Genomic DNA, 19,473 nt, shown 5'->3' on the forward strand with positions numbered 1-19,473 from the left:
TTGATTAGCTGTGTAAAGACGATGAATAATGATTGAAAGGTAAGTAGATAAGTAAATAGTTACTTATTTAAAGAATACAGAGATAGTGATTGAAAATATATATGCAGTTTCAGATTATGTGTGTATACTCGTAGACCAATAAATAATGATTGAAAGTAAGTTAAGAGATGTGTAGTTACGTGGGTAAAATTTCATAGATAATGCCTGAAAATAGATGTACAAGTAGTGAAGTAAGTACACTTATACTGAACACGCAATATAAATTCATTACAAGTGCATTATTGTATCTACCTATGCATGTAAGTAAATTCGCATTCTTCTAAGTAAAAATCATATTACCCAGACAGCACATCGGCCAGGTTATCAATTAGTCAATAAATACCAGCAAGAAAAACTAAATATGTATGTTATGTAACTAACCATGCCTTCCAGTATTGACTTTCGTCCCTGTGACATATACACGAACAAGTCAACTCACTAAATTGGGCAACTCGATTGGTCTTCTTTTCTACTCAATTTTGCTGAGGTAACTAAGCTAGACTCTTTTTGTTAGATTGCTAGTATTCCTTTGGTAGTCTCCTCTATACTTAACAAAATAACTATATATACGCGATTTCAATCATTGCATGGTAAACCTAAATCAGCATGGGAAAGTGATGGACACTATAATAAGGCCTTGAAGTGATATAAGAAATATGATAATAGTGATGAGAGCAAATTATAAAAATCATGAATAAGAAATAATGGTCTTAATCTCAAAATTTACTTAAAAGAGGTAAGAAGAAATTGATTCTAAAATACAATTGTAAATCAATGGAGTAAGTTCAGTTAATCATGTTATTAATATTATGTCATCAGGGAGCTTTTAAAAGATGATCAAAAAAAATTTATGGATGGGGATGACATGTGAAAAGACGCAGATATTAATTCTATACTAATAGACAGACTGTCACGTATATGCCAAATTGTTTTTGCAACTTCCCTTCTTTCATTATGTTTTGATGTTATCCTCAAGCTCGCCGATGAGTGATCCGCTTATCGCTTGCTATTTGGAGAATCAAGAATCACGCACATGTCATCCAGTCAGCCTTCCATTGATTATTACAGGTTGAAATAAGCAGCAGAGAGGCAGGAAGGCCCGGCGAGAAGTGTTGTGGCGTTACCTGGCATAAACATGTGTACAGCCGCGAAGAGAGGCTGGGCCAGACAAAACTACTGATAGGATATTCGGGCTAACACCTACACCAGCGCACAGTACGAAACATAAATTTTATTATACTTGTCTACTGCAAAAATAGTGATTATGAAAATATTTAACAAGCTCAATTGATAAATGAATGAAAGCTACGTTAATAATAAAAATAATAGTGATTGAGATATTATTTTCAAATATCTCAAATCGATATAGCACAACATACGGTTTTAAAGAGAGAGAGAGAGAGAGAGAGAGAGAGAGAGAGAGAGAGAGAGAGAGAGAGAGAGAGAGAGAGAGAGAGAGAGAGAGAGAGAGAGAGAGAGAGAGAGAGAGAGAGAGAGAGAGAGAGAGAGAAATTAAATATGAAAACTTAATAGACATAATAATACTTTTTATAGTGTTGACATTCCACGCGTCACTCAATGCTACCCTGACTCGAGGTAAAAAACAAAAGCATTCCTCAGAAACACAACTTGCAATACTAACTTTATAAAATATACTAAAGAAAACAATGAATAAAACAACAAAGCAAGGAGAGAAATATATAGGAAATCTTATATCACGAGAGAGAGAGAGAGAGAGAGAGAGAGAGAGAGAGAGAGAGAGAGAGAGAATTTCGATGATCAATGTCCACCTACTACTGATATTTCAAGGACGTTCTCTCTCTCTCTCTCTCTCTCTCTCTCTCTCTCTCTCTCTCTCTCTCTCTCTCTCTCTCTCTCTCTCTCTCTCTCTCTCTCTCTCTCTCTCTCTCTCTCTCTCTCTCATTCATATTCATAAACTCCACTCCTGACATTTACACCTTTTATCTTCTCTTCCTCTTCCTTTGTGTTCTTCCCTTCCTCTCTCTTTCTGGTATTCAATTTCTTCCTCTTTCGTCTCCCTGGAATTCTCTTTCGTTTCTCTTTCTTTCCTAGTATTCCTTCTCTTCCATTTATTCGCCTTCCTGGTATCCCTTGCTTTTCTCTTCTTTTCCTGTTATTTTCTCTATTCCTTGTATCTTCTTGGTATTCTCTCTCTCTCTCTCTCTCTCTCTCTCTCTCTCTCTCTCTCTCTCTCTCTCTGGTATTTTCTCTTCTCTTCCTTGTACTCAATTTGTTGTCATTTTCAGTCTTTCTTGCATATTCTCTTCTCCCTTCTTATTTTTCTCTCTCTCTCTCTCTCTCTCTCTCTCTCTCTCTCTCTCTCTCTCTCTCTCTCTCTCTCTCTCTCTCTCTCTCTCTCTCTCTCTCTCTCTCTCTTTTCTTCTAACGATTACTGATGTTCGATGTAGTGGTAGTGGTAGTGGTTATGGTAGTAGTAGTAGTAGTAGTAGTAGTAGTAGTAGTAGTAGTAGTAGTAGTAGTAGTAGTAGTAGTAGTAGTAGTAGTAGTAGTAGTAGTAGTAGTAGTAGTAGTAGTAGTAGTACTATCATAAAGGTAAGCATAACACTCCAAGCTATTCTAAATTAAACCAAATAATAACCTTATAATAATTAATCTATTACCACAAGGCAAGCTTAAGATAACCCTGATACTTCTCTCCCAATATCCACTAATAACATTCCTGACAGTTCACACACACACACACACACACACACACACACACACACACACACACACACACACACACACACACACACACACACACACACACACACACACATTCCCCGTACTCACACCACGAATACTCTTACTTTGCTTTAGTTCCTCCTAACACGTTTTCTGTGAGTTCACGTCCCACCATGAAGTATGGGTCGAGGTGGAGCGCTCAGGGAAAGCATCCAGTCGAGCTGCCCAGAGGCTCAGAATACCACCTTAAAATATCACCTTGAAATAATGAGCAGCGAGGATTTCTTAATGTGATATCTTTGTGACTTCAACCAATGCATTCATTTTTTATGCGGCCTTGGGTTTATATAAATAGAGACGGTGGGTTGGAGAGAGAGAGAGAGAGAGAGAGAGAGAGAGAGAGAGAGAGAGAGAGAGAGAGAGAGAGAGAGAGAGAGAGAGAGAGAGAGACAGACAGACAGACAGACAGACAGACAGACAGACAGACAGACAGACAGACAGACAGACAGACAGACAGACAGACAGACAGACAGACAGACAGACAGACAGATGAACCGTAAAAATATGAAATCAATACTAATGCTATTCACAACAAATACTTTTTTATACATTAAATGTTGTATAATTTACTTCTATGGGAGAAATGCGTTTTCATTTTGCTAATACACACAATGCTGGACGTCAAAAATATTACTAATTTCCTACCTCTACATATACCCAAGTCACTGTCTCAACCAGATCTGTCACACTACACCTTAATTTTCGGATTAAGGTTTTTATGACCTTTCTTTGTCTTCCTCTGGCTCATCTTCCTTTAATTCTTCTTAACAAGTAATCTCTTCCCACTCTTACATTTAATCTGAATCTTACAGATACACTGAAGCAAGTACACGAGTAAGTTCGAATCAAGTTTCTGTACTTCGGATAAGTCTGCCCAACAAGGCATCTTTGCTCCATTTTCTTCGATACGTCAACTGTCCCACTTTCTTTCACAGATAATCGACGGTACACTCATGTATAATGTTAGCCACATCATGTTGGCAAATTACCTAAGCTACTTCCTATTCCATAACACATGCATACTCATATACCCATCACCATCACATTTACCTACTTAATTACACACACACACACACACACACACACACACACACACACACACACACACACACACACACACACACACACACACACACACACACACACTATTGCAGTCCCCTAGTGGTGGTGGCCTGCACTAATGTACTTGCGTTCCATTCCTTCTGGTTTCTCACTAATTCGGGTTGATATAAACAAGACTATTCTCAGGAAAACCTTATGGCAGGAATCCGCTGAGAGACATACCATCTAAAAGACTCACTGGTATGTATCTAATAGCAGCGCTCTTCTCTACGGTGGGCTCTGCGGTACAGTTGTCACGCTTGCATGTTGCACGATACATTTCTTCTTGGTTCCTGGGTCACAATACACTGTTTGTCTTGAGGTTGCAGGTAAGAGTTCATTCTTACCTAACAGCAATTTCTATGGTATTATTGCTCACCCTAAGCCTAAAGTGGCATCATGTAAATTTAGTACTATTTTGTGAATGTCCGAGATTGGGGGAAATAGGAATGTTTCATACAGGAGCTGTCACGTGTACGCCTGATATCTTCCAGTAGCGTCCCTCATGTTGTCTGACCCGAAAAGCACAAGTATGAGAAAGGTTACGTTAAGAAAATATCAAACCATTTCCGCAGTTGAAGTTAATATGGGATAAATGGGAGATGAGTGAATATTTCAAATGATTCAAATTATTCAAATTTTGCAAAGTACTAAAACATCCAAAATCTCATCGCGGTAAAAGTTCAATCCTTCCCCTATACAAACACCCCATACAAGGCCACCACGCACAGCCATTCAGTAAGCCTTTCATTACCCCTGCCCCTCCACGCTCCTCGCACACACTCACCCTCGACCCTCGCCCAAAGAACCACCTGTGGCCGCTGTTTACCGCCGCGTCGTTAACTTCCAGATCGCCTTCCGCCCACTCACGACTCTCTAATTTAAGTTAATCACGCCTGCTGGGAACAAACATTCCTCATGTAGAGGGGAAAGGAAAAGCACTCGATTATACCACCGAGTTTCCCCTTCACCAGGAAAACTAGAAACGTCAACAACGGCGTCAAACTCACGCCGCTTGCCTCTCTCTTCCCATGATAATATGATTTCATAAGCAGAAGTTCGACAATGCCCTCCTTCATCGCCCTTCCCTTAGATTATCGGAAGTATTGCTAAAAATATACCCCTTCATTACCTTGGCAACCCCGCTCTCGCTCCCTCGCTGCGCAGTCCACGCATGAGAGTAACCACTATTGCCTAATGACTGTGGGTCGGGTGAGGCGCCTGACGCTAATGATAAACGAGAGTAACAATTACAGAACTCTTTCTGAAGAGAGGAATCCGCTGCAAGTGAATTACGCAGGATATCTTTGAGCTTCATTTGAATATTCTTCATTTCATTTGTGTGTGTGTGAGAGAGAGAGAGAGAGAGAGAGAGTAAACATTCGATATCGAGGTACGCTCAATGTAAAAAACATCTGGAATAGCGAGGTGTTGGTGGCAGAGTCTTGCGTGGGTGGCGAGATGCGAGTTCCAACATCAATGCAGTGCTGTGGAATGCTGCGATATAAATAATGCAGTGCTGCGTCCACTCTGCACTGGCCAAGGTTATGATATATGTGTATTAGGGTGTTTGCCTTCGTTTAGATGGATGTAGTGTTGGGGAATGTTACGATATAGATAACACTCCATTGTTTTTTTCTGCACTAGCCAAGATTCCAATACATGAGAGGAGTTTGTCTAGGCAAGTTCAAAGGCGCAGAAAGATACTAGATTAATGTACCGCCGAATTTCATATCTTTGAAACCTGGAAGAATTAATATATGGACCAATGAAATAGATAACATTAGGATCGGTAAGAGAGAGAGAGAGAGAGAGAGAGAGAGAGAGAGAGAGAGAGAGAGAGAGAGAGAGAGAGAGAGAGAGAGAGAGAGAGAGAGAGAGAGAGAGAGAGAGAGAGAGAGAGAGAGAGAGAGAGAGAGAGAGAGAGAGAGAGAGAGAGAGAGAGACCGGGAATCTGTCAGTGGAGAAAATTTCCAGAAATCTATTTTTGCTCGATTTATATCTAAATTATTTAATAGAATGTAGCATCACTATTTATACTTTAAGAATATCATAAGAATTATTTTCAAAGGCCGTAGAGACAATTTATTAGGTTCTCAGCAATGTATTTCCAATAAATTATGTGTATTACTTATCAAACTATCATTAACATCTTGAAAAAGTACCAATGGAAATCCTTAAGAACCACAAATAGTGTCTTCAAAACAGTCCAAATGAATTCCTTACCACTAACACCATAGAAACATCCTCAAAAACGCTAATGATATGATGATTTAAAAAGGTTCCGAGGAAAAGCGCCATTAACATCATAAAAAATCAACTTTGAAAACAGCAGTCGATTCCACCACAGTATGTTAAAAGAACCTGAAATAAAATATAGAAATGTCAAACAAAATAGTCCCTGAGATCTGAGAGAAACATGACTAAGACGGCGCCCACTAGTTAGCAAGGATTAGTCGCCGGCATGCTTATCGAAGAATGCAGAATGGTCCTGTCAGTGATGCATTCCAGGAAGTCCCCAGCCTTTCATCGACACGGCAGTAAGCGTAACGGAATGCATGATTACCTGTAGATATATGTCACTGATTTAAATGTTGAGGCAGCGATTGAAGGAATGCGTCACCTTAAGGATAGCGGAAACTGCACAACCAAACAGAATTTATCGCATGGTTGATAAAAAGAATAAGGAAATAATATTCTTAGAAATCAAATGAGAGGATACAAAGAATGAGAAATATTCCATGAAGCTTTTGAACATACATCTTTTACACAAGCGCAGATTAAGAGGGGATCTGAAAAACATATTCATATAGTATACAGAATATATACATAGCAAGTGTGCCAAACAAAATTTTCATGGCAAGTCATCAGGATTGAATAGTTAGTAATGACTTCAAACTTGATAAACTTCGGTTTAAAAAGAGAAAGGAAGAAACTGCTTTTCTAACAGAATGGTACATAAATGGGATAGATTCAGTCATCGGTTATAAGAACCCAGTCATAAGAGAGGTTTAAAAGAACATCAGATAATTATGTGGATATGAATTGATAGACAGAAACAGTCAGGTAGACCATCTGTTGTATACAGTGACTGCCACGTGTTGACAAAAATGAACAAGACAGTTTTCTGCTCTACTCCCTCCTTTCTTATATAAAACTCGTGTTGCATAAGAAGGCCCTTGAGTGCAGGTATGAGGAAGTGTATGAGGAAGCGCAGAGGTCCTTCCCGTTCCGCCCACCACCTCAGGCAGAGAAAAGGAGAGGACAGTGACCTGCAACAGGCATGTCAATACTCATCTGGGAAATATGCTGGTCACTAAGCCCGCCCATTAGCCCTACCAGGTAACGTATTCCGTAATAACTGCCGTGACAACCAGTGGTGACGCAGCTGCCGCGCATGGTGACGTGAGGGGAAAATTACGGTGATATTTAGTGCCGAGAAAGAGAGAGAGAGAGAGAGAGAGAGAGAGAGAGAGAGAGAGAGAGAGAGAGAGAGAGAGAGAGAGAGAGAGAGAGAGAGAGAGAGAGAGAGAGAGAGAGAGAGAGAGAGAGAGAGAGAGAGAGAGAGAGAGAGAGAGAGAGAGAGAGAGAGAGAGAGAGAGAGAGAGAGAGAGAGAGAGAGAGAGAGAGAGAGAGAGAGAGAGAGAGAGAGAGAGAGAGAGAGAGAGAGACAGACAGACAGACAGACAGACAGACAGACAGACAGACAGACAGACAGACAGACAGACAGACAGACAGACAGACAGACAGACAGACAGACAGACACACAGACAGACAGACAGACAGACAGACAGACAGACAGGCGGGTAAGACAGACAGATTGACAGACAGAGAGGCAGGGAGACAAATACAAACACAGAGAAAATGAGGCATACTTTATTCACGCAGACACTCAAACAGACATCGTGAAAGCAAAGGAAAAGACGTCATTAAGAGAATATTAAAGTTAACAAGAACAAGCTTAACGCAGCGCTGCTTGTCTTTTTTTTATCAGAGTTCATACAAAATTTAACCAATGCATTACTCGCACCTCGGCAAGTAATCGTCGAAGTGATGAAAAATATAATTGGATCCTTTATGTAATGAGCTTTGGAAATTAACTTAAATGCATGTGAGTGAAGGGGTGGGTGGATGTGTACAATTCGAAATTTTTTTATGATTAAGGAAGTGCTAGGACTGAACCTTGAAATACTAGAAACCTCATGCAGGAATTCTCAATATAAAAAAGAATATATTGGAATAGATATTGATGTTTTTTTCTATTTTTTTTTCGTCCCTCCTTAACGAGACCTTCGCACACGATACGTATAGATTATTCATTAATATATTTTCTTCTCTCCATTTCTTTCAGTCAGGAACGTGCAGGGAGTGAGTGCGTGCGTGCATGCCGCCTGCATTCCTCGCCTCTAGCTTCCGAAAGAATCAAGGTGGTCATTGAAGTCACCCAGGAATGTGTTCAATATTTCCCGCACAACGTTTGCTGTGAAGTGTTTCTCAGTGCAAGGTTACTGATTTGCTTTACGTTGTGTTGCAGAAAGGAAACACTTGACAAGCACGACAAACAGACACGTATGCAGATAGACATTTCAGGCAGACAGAAACCAGCCATCCAGACAGTAGTACATGCACACTAATCTACATACAAACAGATATGGATATATAAAGGTGTAGATATACAGATAAACAGATAGACACACGAAAGAAGACGATAGAGAAGGCAAATGTTTGTTTTTTTTCACTGCACCGCATTTTTGTCGTGTGTGTGTGTGTGTGTGTGTGTGTGTGTGGATGAGTGGGTGCCATGTTTTGTATGCGTGTGAGTGAGTGCGCGAGTAATTGTTCGATATGAAAGTTTTATGAAAAGAACCAATTAGAATGAAAAGGATCAATCAACGTGCCAAGAAGTGACGTCATCGCCTGTGCTACTTTTCAACTTCTGGCGCCTCCCCTTTCCTTCTCCCTTCCCCTAAAAGATCAGCTTCACCCCTTCCTGCGTCCCCATAACCCCAATCCACGAACACTCATCCTTATCCCATCAGCTTCTTACTATTACAACTTCAGAGGATATTGTGGAAGTTATTAGGATTTTCAACTTTACTTTCCTAATTCATGTGATAGTAAGAAGTTGTGCGGATTTTAAAGGGAGTTTTTTTTATTCAGGTGACAAATCTGACAAATATTCTACATAAAGAACAGGGAAAACAAAGGATCATCTCCGTGACCTTTGAAAAACAGACCTGATGGAGTTAGCAAAAGTTCAAGAATACATGCTGAAAACCTTAACATTATCGAATTTCAAACCTTAACAAGTACTCTACATTATCAACAGGAAAGGCGCAGTCAGTCATCTCCGTGTCTAAGTGTCTAAGAATACCAGCTTAACATAAATAAATCACCCACATCAAAACCTTTCACGATAACAAGGAACAACCTAAGCAAAAAGAGAGGCCAAACAATTTATTATTCAAACACTGTATATCCAGGGCAACAAGCGAACAATTGGGAGGACAGGAGCACACATATCCGCTACCCACCACCACCATCACCGCCTTTGCAATACGTGAGGAAGCAGAATGGAGCACGTCACCACACACTCAGGGAAGAAGAGGAAGTAACAGCGTCAGTCGATTCTAATTTGTCAGACGGGCGGCGGACAACAAAAGGGTGTCTGAGGGGAGGTGTGACGCTGTGAAGTCATTTTATTTGCTGCTCTTATAACGCAACTAATTCCATCACTACGCTTCTAAGAGGAAGGGAATGAGGACACCACAGCACACCACAGTACAGCATAGCACAGCAAGCAGGAACACAGTCATAGGAAGTGAAAGAGAATATTTAAGAAGATCGCTATAATTCACCTGACCTTTCCTATCCGTTTCTCATTGGGTAGTGAAAGGGAGCGTGGGAAAACTGACTAGTGATAATTGGTTACGTAGGTGTAGAAGTAGGTTAGGTGAATAGCGGGTAGTGAGCAGGTAGATAGGTACAGATAGGTAGGTAATTAGGTTAAGCAAGAGACAGACAGGTGAGCAGGCAAATAGGTATGTAGGTAGACAGTTAAGTTAGTTAGGTGTGTGGCACGATAGGTGAATAGATAAATATAAGCAGATCGACAGGTAGATAGATAGGTCAGGTAAGAGACAGGCAGGTGTGTAGGTAGATATTTAGGTAGGTGAGTAAGCCAACCACCAGAATACACGAAAAATGTATAAAGTGGGTAAAATATCAGGAAAGAAGGTGGAGGGAAAAATAAGGTGAGGGAGTATGGGTACAGAGAGGTGAAATAGTATAGGTACAGACAACACTGAACTCCGGAAGGCGACAATGTTGAATAGAGTACATAGAATATCAACCTTAGAAAAAAAAAAAAAAGAAAGACAATCAACTTAAGTATAGATCAAAGCAAGGTGGCAAAGAGAGAGTGTACACAGGCAGCACTAAGAACCAAAATGCAACAATGCTTTAAAAGGTGCATAAAATAAATGTGCATAAAATAACATCTTAATAAAATATAAAGAAATTAATGTATAGATGCAGTGAAAAGGGGAACTAAGAGCTCACACAGACGCCACTAAGCACCAGAAAGTGAGAATGATGAGTAAAATGCACAGAACATCAGTTTACGTAGATAAAGAGGATATGAATAATTTGTGGATTAAGGGAAGGAGTTAAAAGTTCACACAGACAACACGAACACAACAATGCGACAGTCCTGCGTAAAATACATGAAATATCAAACACTGCATTGCTCACAGAAAACGCGTCTTGCCAGAGCTATACAAACAAAAGCATTCCAGCATACCACACTCGCATTACCGCTTGAAATGTGACGATAGAATACAACTTTGATCACTTCTAATGCAGCGAGAGTTTCTTCAATGTCACTGATTTCTGGATGATGATTGTTGAGTGATGTGTGGTTTGTACCTCTATTCTGTCTCATGATTGTGGAAAGTAAGGCGGACAGACGGACAGACACACAGATAGGCAGGCAGACAGGGAGATAAACAGATAAAACAGACAGACAAACGGACGGAGACAAACTGACATCCCTAATAAATGCAAAAATGTCAAAAGTAGTGAAAAAAAAATCAAGCACATAGCAATACCAATCATAGTTGTAGAGAGGCGACGATCAGCTGGTATTCCTCGTGTGTGTGTGTGTGTGTGTTAGGAGGAAGGGCGGGTGTACAGACTGCCCACGATCGATAGTGACGAAGGAGCGCCCATTAACTTTAAGGGGGCGGGAGGTGAGAGGGGAAGAGGCGAGGCGGCGAGGACGAGACAACGACGATAACAACGACCAAAGGAAAGCAATATGGAGCTTGCGTAATATAATATCAGAGGAGGACAACGAAGAAGACGACGAAGAGGAAGAGGAAAAAGGAGAAAGCGAAGGAGAGGGGAAAGCAAAGGCGGAGAAAATAGAAAAAAAAAAAAAAGAAATATAGAATAAATAAAAAGGAAGACGAAGAAGAAAAAGATGAAGCATGACTAGTATTCCACAAATGAAGCCAAGACAAGGAAACACAGACTGTCTCGCTATAGAAACACAACGACACACACCTACTGTACATGCACCATTTCATCACTACCAGGCCAAATAAAGTCAAGTCCACGGATTAAGAAAGTAAAACCACAGCATATTCCCGTAAGTAAGGAAAGCCCGATCGCCTGGAAATACCTTACAGTGTGATGTACTATTAGAAAAATTGTAATTGCTACATTCCAGCGGCTGAAAAATTTAGGTCAACGTTTACCAGGCACACATACGCACACAGACCCATCCTGACACCGACACACCCCATCCTCAACACACACAGGACTTTCTATCACATGAAAAATACAAATAGATAAACAGAAATACATACATGGACACACACACACACACACACAGATAGATAAATAGAGAGATGAATAAATAACCACGAAAACTAATTCAAGTAATACATTCATATATACGAAAATGAAAACAAAAGAGACTAAAATAAAAAAAAAAAATAAAACGAAAATAATAGCAAAAAAAACATAAGTAACATAATATAAACGTGAATATTCAAACAAAACTGTATTACTGACGATAGAAAGGCTAATAACGAGAGAGAGAGAGAGAGAGAGAGAGAGAGAGAGAGAGAGAGAGAGAGAGAGAGAGAGAGAGAGAGAGAGAGAGAAAGTTGGGTCTGCCTGACATCGATGACTAATAACTGGAAAGGTGGAATATGTCTGTGTCAATCCCTGAGTCCTATTCCTCTTTCCTTCACTTCCTCTCTTCCTTCTTTCTTCACGCCTCCTTTCCCTTTTTTTACCGACCTTTCCCAACCATCCTTCCCATAATTATTCTCTTTTTCTGACTACCTATTCATCCGCTTTTCTCTCCATTTTCTATCTTTATCTATTTTCTTTGTTTTCTTCCTGAGTCTTCCCAGCCATGCATGACTTTCACTTCATCCCCCCTCCCTCCCAATCATTCTTCCTCTGCTGTCCACCTGTTCGTTATCTTTCCTATCCACCTTCTTTACGTCCCCCTTGTTTTGTACCTGACCCCATCTCAGCCAACCCTTCCCATAATACCATGACCTTCATTTGACTCCCCTGTTATTCTTCTTTTCCTGACTACCTAATTCGTCTTCTTTCCTGCGGTGCATTAGAGTCGGCTGGAAATAGAGTGGCCAATGAGAGGATGAAGCAGCGGTGTACTTCGACCATTGTGAGCTGTTTAATTGGTATGGTGGGACTTAAGATGTTGGACTTTACCACATTTTAACCATTTCACTGCGATACCAAACAATGGCTCGTATTCTCAAACTCTTCTGTGCTTCACCTCCACTAGTTCAAAAGGCTTTATCTAAATTTATACGAGTTTTAAGGTATATTTACGTTTCTAGAGGCAAATTGACAAGATTTCTGCATTATTAAATGGAGAAATACTCTTGAACATCCCGTTAATCATCTCTGTGTCCTTGGAAAATTGTCGTGGTGAAATAGCAGAGCGTTTCTGAATACGGACCTAAGCATCACCAAAAATAATGTATGATATTTTTGCGTCTGCAAGAAAAAATGGGGTCAAAAAGATGACTCTGAGAGATTAATGATTAAGGAGAGATATACCAAATAGCAGTCAAAGAGTTAATAAGGTGCCTCAAGACCATCAGCGTGGTGACAGGGATCTTGTTCCTCCAAAGAGCAGTGCAAGTCATGTCCTCGTCTCCCTGTAGATCTTCTGATATGTTGCGTCTTAGACTGGTATTTAAAACACTTTGCTCTCTCAGCACGATTGTTTTCTAAGACCACAGAAATTATCAGGAGGTTTGTCAGGAGTGTTTTCTCACTTAAAAAATGTAGAAATGAGTTTATCTACCACGAGAACAGTAAAAGCACCGCACAAAAAAAAACTTAACTATAGGATCTTGAAAGTAACTGAGGCACGGCAGAAAAAAAAAAAAAGTCCTTGGTTTCATCACACCTCGAGATTGCCAAAGCTTGAGCAACTCACAGTGGAGGACGTGCGAGAAAGAGCAGTCTCCTTATGGAAATACTAATGTGGGCAACCTCGTCCTCTGGAAATGTAAGGCTTCTCAGTAAACAATAATTGACAGCAGGTGGTAAACATAATAAGTATAAACGGCGAATGAATAGACATGAAGGAAAGCGGTCAGGCACGCAGACAGATAAGAAACCAGTTAAGCAGAAAGGTAGGTAGGAGGGCAGGCAGTATGACAGGTTAGTATAGCATTAGAAAGAATGCAAGCAGATAGGAAGACAAGTAGACAAGCAGGTAGGAAAGCAAGCAGATAGGCAGGCAGGAAGGAATGAACATAGTTAGAATGACAGATAGTAAGTGAATAGGAATATTGACAGGCAATACAGGTAGGTAGACAAATAGAAAGACAACTAAAGAGACAGACAGGCAGGAAAGAAGGCAGACCGATTAACAGATATAGTATAAGAAGGTAGGTAAACAGGAATGCAGACAGATAAGGTAAGTAGGTAGATAGACAGACAGACAGGTGGAAAAGCAAGCAAAGAGACAGACAGGTAGAAAGGAAAGCAGGTAGATTGACAGATAGGTAAGTATACTATAAGACGATTAGTGAAGGGTATGTAGACAGGTAAAGTAGGTATGTAGACAGGTAGACAGGTAGGAAACCAAGCAAAGAGACAGACAGGTAGAAAGGAAAGCAGGTAGATTAACAGATAGGTAAGTATATTATAAAAAGGTGAGTGAAGAGGAATGTAGACAGGTAAGGTAGGTATGTAGACAGGTAGACAGGCAGGTAAGAAGGCAAACAGGCACTCAAGCACGAGGATAAGAATAAAGGTAAGGAATGTCTGCCAGCCCCATCAGCACAACTTTCAACTTCGTCACCTCTGAACATCCAAGAAAAGATCGATTATTGATTCTGAAACCCCCATAACCTCGATTCCCTGCACCCACCCTTACATTCCCCTACCTTCCTTCCCCTTTCCCCTGCCTGATACTCTGCAACACTCCCGAAGCTCACCTACCCTTGCCTTTCCCCTATTCCACCCTTTTCTCGCTGTTAGTTATCCCTTCTGCATGTTCCCTATTTGCTTTACCTTCCTTCCTTTCTCTTATTTCCCTATCTTCATGTTTCCTCTTCTCTTTCACTTTCTTATCTTTTCATTTCACTGTTACGCATCTCTCTGTCCTTTCTTTTCCTTTTTTTTCTTGTATTCTATTTTTTCATTCCTTTTCTTCCATTTCCTCTTTCTTTTTCTCTTCTCATTTCTTTATTTCCATTCTTATGTTATCTTATTTCTCTCCTCCTCTCCTTTTTCTTCCTTTCCTTTGCCACAGCACCTTTATCGCCAATCTCTCTCTCTCTCTCTCTCTCTCTCTCTCTCTCTCTCTCTCTCCTTAAGCAGAGAATAAAATACAGGTTAACTTCTACAGGAAAGCAAAATGTCAAAGTATCCCTAAATTAATTACCGTGACGCATAATTTTGTGTGTGTCGTGTATGACAATTATTAGTTTCTATTTATTCCTCCTTCCTCGCCTCGCCTTCTCCCACGCACTTCTGTCATAGCTGTGTTGGTGGTGGTGGTGGTGGTGGTGGTGGTGGTGGTGGTGGTGGTGGTTGGGATTCCTGTTGTTTTTATCTATTTTTTTTTATTCCATTTTCTTTTACTTGCCTTTTTTTCCTCTTTTGTGTATTGTTTCTGCTACTTCTCCCACGTACTTCTGTCATAGCTGAGGTGGCGGTGGTGGTGGTGGTGTGGTGGAGTGGTGATTGGGATTCCTATTGTTTTTTTCTGCTACTTCTTCCACGCACTTCTGTCATAGCTGTGGTGGTGGTTGTGGTTGTGGTGGTGGTGGTGGTGTGGTGTCTGATATTCCTATTATTTTCATTTATTTCTTTGTTTTCGTCTATTTCTTTTTTTTTTTTTGTATTTCTCGTCTTTTTCTTACTCAGCACACTTGACTTATTTCTGCTGCTTCAACTACTGCTTCTATTATTCTTTCTCTTCTTTTCTTTTCTCTGTCTATGTATCACTGGTAATAATTCAACATCAACTCCTTCTCCCTTTTGCTATTACTTTTTCTTCCTTCCTTTCAAATTCTACTACCTCTTTCTTTTCTCCTTCTTTCCTTCTCCTTCTCCTCCTCCTCCCCTCCTCCTCTCACCCTCATCAGGGGCTAAGTGGGGCAGCGGCAGTAACTTCTCATCAGATGGTCCTCGATTTGAACTTCTACTCTCTGGAAGTAGAATTATCCATCGCCTACAACACTTACAGGACTACGCTATTAATTATACGTAAGACAAAGATGTGGATAGAAGACGCGGAAAAGTGAAAGGAAAGCGAAGATAGTGGCTTAGGTTTTTTGGATGCAGTACTGGAGGGTGAGATGAAGATCCGTTGTAGCCGATGTCACGTAACACTCACTCCGGTAAAGCAAAGTGGAAATAAGTATGTATGTTTCACGCACGGGTTCCCACGCGTGTAGGCCTGCATGGTAGCTTCTTGCAGCTTGCCTTATCTTCTTATGTTCATATGTTCTTATCACACTGTTCCCTTCTATATAGTCTTCCTCGTGTGTCTATCATTTTAACCATAACATTCCCTCGCATCACACCAGTCGCCATTGCACCAGCACCTTGAAACTCTTTGATCATTTTCCGAGGAGATTTATCGAGGGCAAAATCGTCGTAATGCTGCACTGAAGGCTCCAAGCACGAAGGACTCTGAACATTTTCTCAGTGGTACGGCAGCGGTATTTCACTCCTTACTACGATATTGTGAGTCAGATGAAAGGTTGCAAGCCAATCTATTGCATAATCATGGCGATAAAATGCTCAAGGTGCAATCGCGTGTGAGCCGAGTAATTTTTAAAAGCTTCGTGTATCGTTCAACAATTATGTCTTGTATACCACGACACGAGACGAAACGAGTGCATTCTTATCTAGGTTGTGTCTTTAAGACGGGTAGAGCCTAGTATAGACACAGGTAGTATGAGAAAAAGGAAGATGGTAGAGAAGACATGGAGTGAGATGGAGAGATGGAATTGCTATAGGGGTGTAATGAATAGGAGTCACAGACCAACATGCAAGAGACGCAAATAATTAAAGTAAACTCTTACATGGTGCCATCGTCTGAATCGAGGCTGCTTGTCTTTAAACTTTTAATAATATACAATTCTTCCTCATAATCCTCGACATTCTAGACACTTTTAAACAGTTACCTATGTAAGCTAAAGAGTACCTCAATTCTCTCTTTTTTGTGTGTGTGTCCATGTAAATACTTTACTACAGGTGTATGGAAGTTTACAGCATGACTTGGCGGGAAAGAGAACGAATGATGTTCCGTCTAAGAGTGGCGTGATGAGAACAGCGGGCACGTATGTAGTACAAGCAAGGTCCTTGGTGGCGTGCCATTCACCGCGCTCACCAGGCGGCCAGTTCCTACATGGGTTCCGTCCCATTTTAATAAGAAACCCCTGAAGCTTTTAGTTTACGCAACTGTTTGAAATATTTGTTTCAACACTTTTCTGTTCTCAGGAACATGCTTGCTCCCGCAAAAAGAGAGGCAGAGAAATTAAAAGGTTTATTTCCTGTATATGATTTGTGAAGGTCACGCTGAACAACTCAAAGTCACTTCAAAGGAGAAAGTATGTAGCTTGTAATCTGCGAAACACTACCAAGCAACTCCACATGTTTTATTCTATGAAGGAGCTAAGCTAAGCCTCAAAAGTTGAAACCGACAACAAAAATACCTCTACGATTTATATTTTTCCTTTCTTTTGCTTTATCTTTACCTAGCTGTCCCTCACATCCATCATATCAACTCAACACTCTTCAGACAGCATCGCCTCACACACCCTCCACGAGGTCCAAACTCCAACCATCACTTCGATTTTGCCTCCTTCGACACTCCGATGGTCGCTATGAAGGACTGAGACTGCGTATGTTCGTGTAGAGATGTGACCCTCTTCATTCTTTTCCAGATGGATTACTTTCTGCCAGTTATCTAAGCTCGCCTCTCTCTCTCTCTCTCTCTCTCTCTCTCTCTCTCTCTCTCTCTCTCTCTCTCTCTCTCTCTCTCTCTCTCTCTCTCTCTCTCTCTCTCTCTCTCTAAAACTTTACTTATTCTTATTAATTCATCCGCACACACATTCAATACACGAAAGCACCACGTACTAACCCAAGCTTCAAAGTCCCTGTGCATAACTCCCTCCCACACCATTCCTGAACCACGTCATCCTTAAAGACGTGAGGTGGGTACATACAGGGACCGTGGGCCACCAGTCGTCATTTATCACCCCTCCGCTGCTTGTGATGGCGTTGATGACATAATCGTCTACCGCTGCCAATGTTTATCCCTCCAGCAGGCAGGCGTCGACGCAACACGAGCCTCCCGCCAGTGTTCAAGCTCCAGCCCAGCCACGCCCCCTCGCCTCGCTCTTCTCTCTGCATTCCTCACGCCACCCCCCTCAAGACAGTAAGCAAGAAACGAACCACGTGTTCAGTGAAGTCCTTTAAGTTTTAATGGCAGTGTCGTTTTTCTCAGGGGAAGATCGTTATTCAAAGTGATACATGGATGGAATACACTTAGTTGTAGTGCTGTTAGTGCTAATTTGAAGTTTTAAGAGATTAGATTAGGGATGATAGGTGAAAATATTGAGCTAAGTTTAATACTGGGACTGCTACTGTAGGCCTGATGATGTAGTGTCTCTATGTTCTTATGTTTCCATGTTCTAAGTAATCCTACATTATTTTTAGTGAACTTTATAAATCTTGGGAGTTAAAAGACTTCAATTACGTCATCTGTTCGTTTGATTTTAGTGGTGCTTTCCAAATCTACACTGTGAAAATTAGTTGTTTTTTCTTTATCTATTTTATCTTTTTTATCTTTAATTTTTGTACTTTTTTTTTTTACACAATACAGATTTTCACATCCCCCATGCGCGTCTTTATTGCCCTTGCGTCAGATCGTTTTATTTTGGTATCAAATAATGAAGAAGAGGAGAAGTGAAGTATGTCGAAAAGTATTGTCATGATTCATCACATAATCTCGACCTCTCTTAACTGCTCTATTAGAAGTTATCACGGTTCCCAAGGTCTCCATTACGTATTCTAGCAACAATTTAACAGTAACCTCCCCAGCACACTCAAAAAACGGACTAATCAACTCTGTGGCCCTTGAAAACACTCCTGATAAGAGAACAAAACGTCTAAATAACACACGATCCCAAGTCTTCCTCCAGCCAAGCAACACTGTCCCTAATGTCTCCTGGTGTGCTCTCTGCGGCTATTCGTGGCGGCCTCCCGTGACTCCAAAGAACATCAAACAAACAAGACGTCGGAAAAAATATTTAAGCCATGCCTGTCTGTAAGCAGCGGAAAGGTCAGGGCCGACTCGCTAAGCACATTGTACATAATACACGGCGGTCCAAAAGAGGTATGCCGAACCACTCTCCTTCTCCCTCTCCCTCTCTCTCTCTCTCTCTCTCTCTCCATCGACCAATCAAGACCCGATAGAAGGGACTAGTCTCTACTCGCCTCCCCCTCACCTTCCCCCGTACTCTACTCCCTGCATTATATTCCATACCATTCCATTCCTCTTGCTCAACAGAGGTGCACATTCCTACTACGTGCATTCCTAGGTGTCGGGCGCGAAGAATCAGGAATCAGGAGGAGGAAAGAAGAGAAGTGAAGTATGTCGAAGTGGTGGGTGAAAGAGGAGAAAATAGGAAAAAGGATGATGAAGGAAGGTTTAAAAAATATCAGTAAAAGAAGGGAAGTGGAAGAGGAGAAATGTGACTGAATAATAGGGGAAGTGGTAAATAGGAATAAATTAGGAGTGTGAAGGAAGTGAAATAATACAAAAAGAGAGGAAGAGATGTGGAAAATGTGGAGAAAAGGGCAGATGAATGAAGAGAAATATGTGGTAGAGGGGAAAAGAACACACACACACACACACACACACACACACACACACACACACACACACACACACACACACACACACACACACACACACACACACACACACACACCTCAAACTAAGGCCAGGTAACTTCATTCTCTTCCTTCGTCTACCTTTCT

The sequence above is a fragment of the Portunus trituberculatus genome, chromosome 16, assembly GCF_017591435.1.
Source record: "Portunus trituberculatus isolate SZX2019 chromosome 16, ASM1759143v1, whole genome shotgun sequence".
Taxonomy (NCBI): domain Eukaryota; kingdom Metazoa; phylum Arthropoda; class Malacostraca; order Decapoda; family Portunidae; genus Portunus; species Portunus trituberculatus.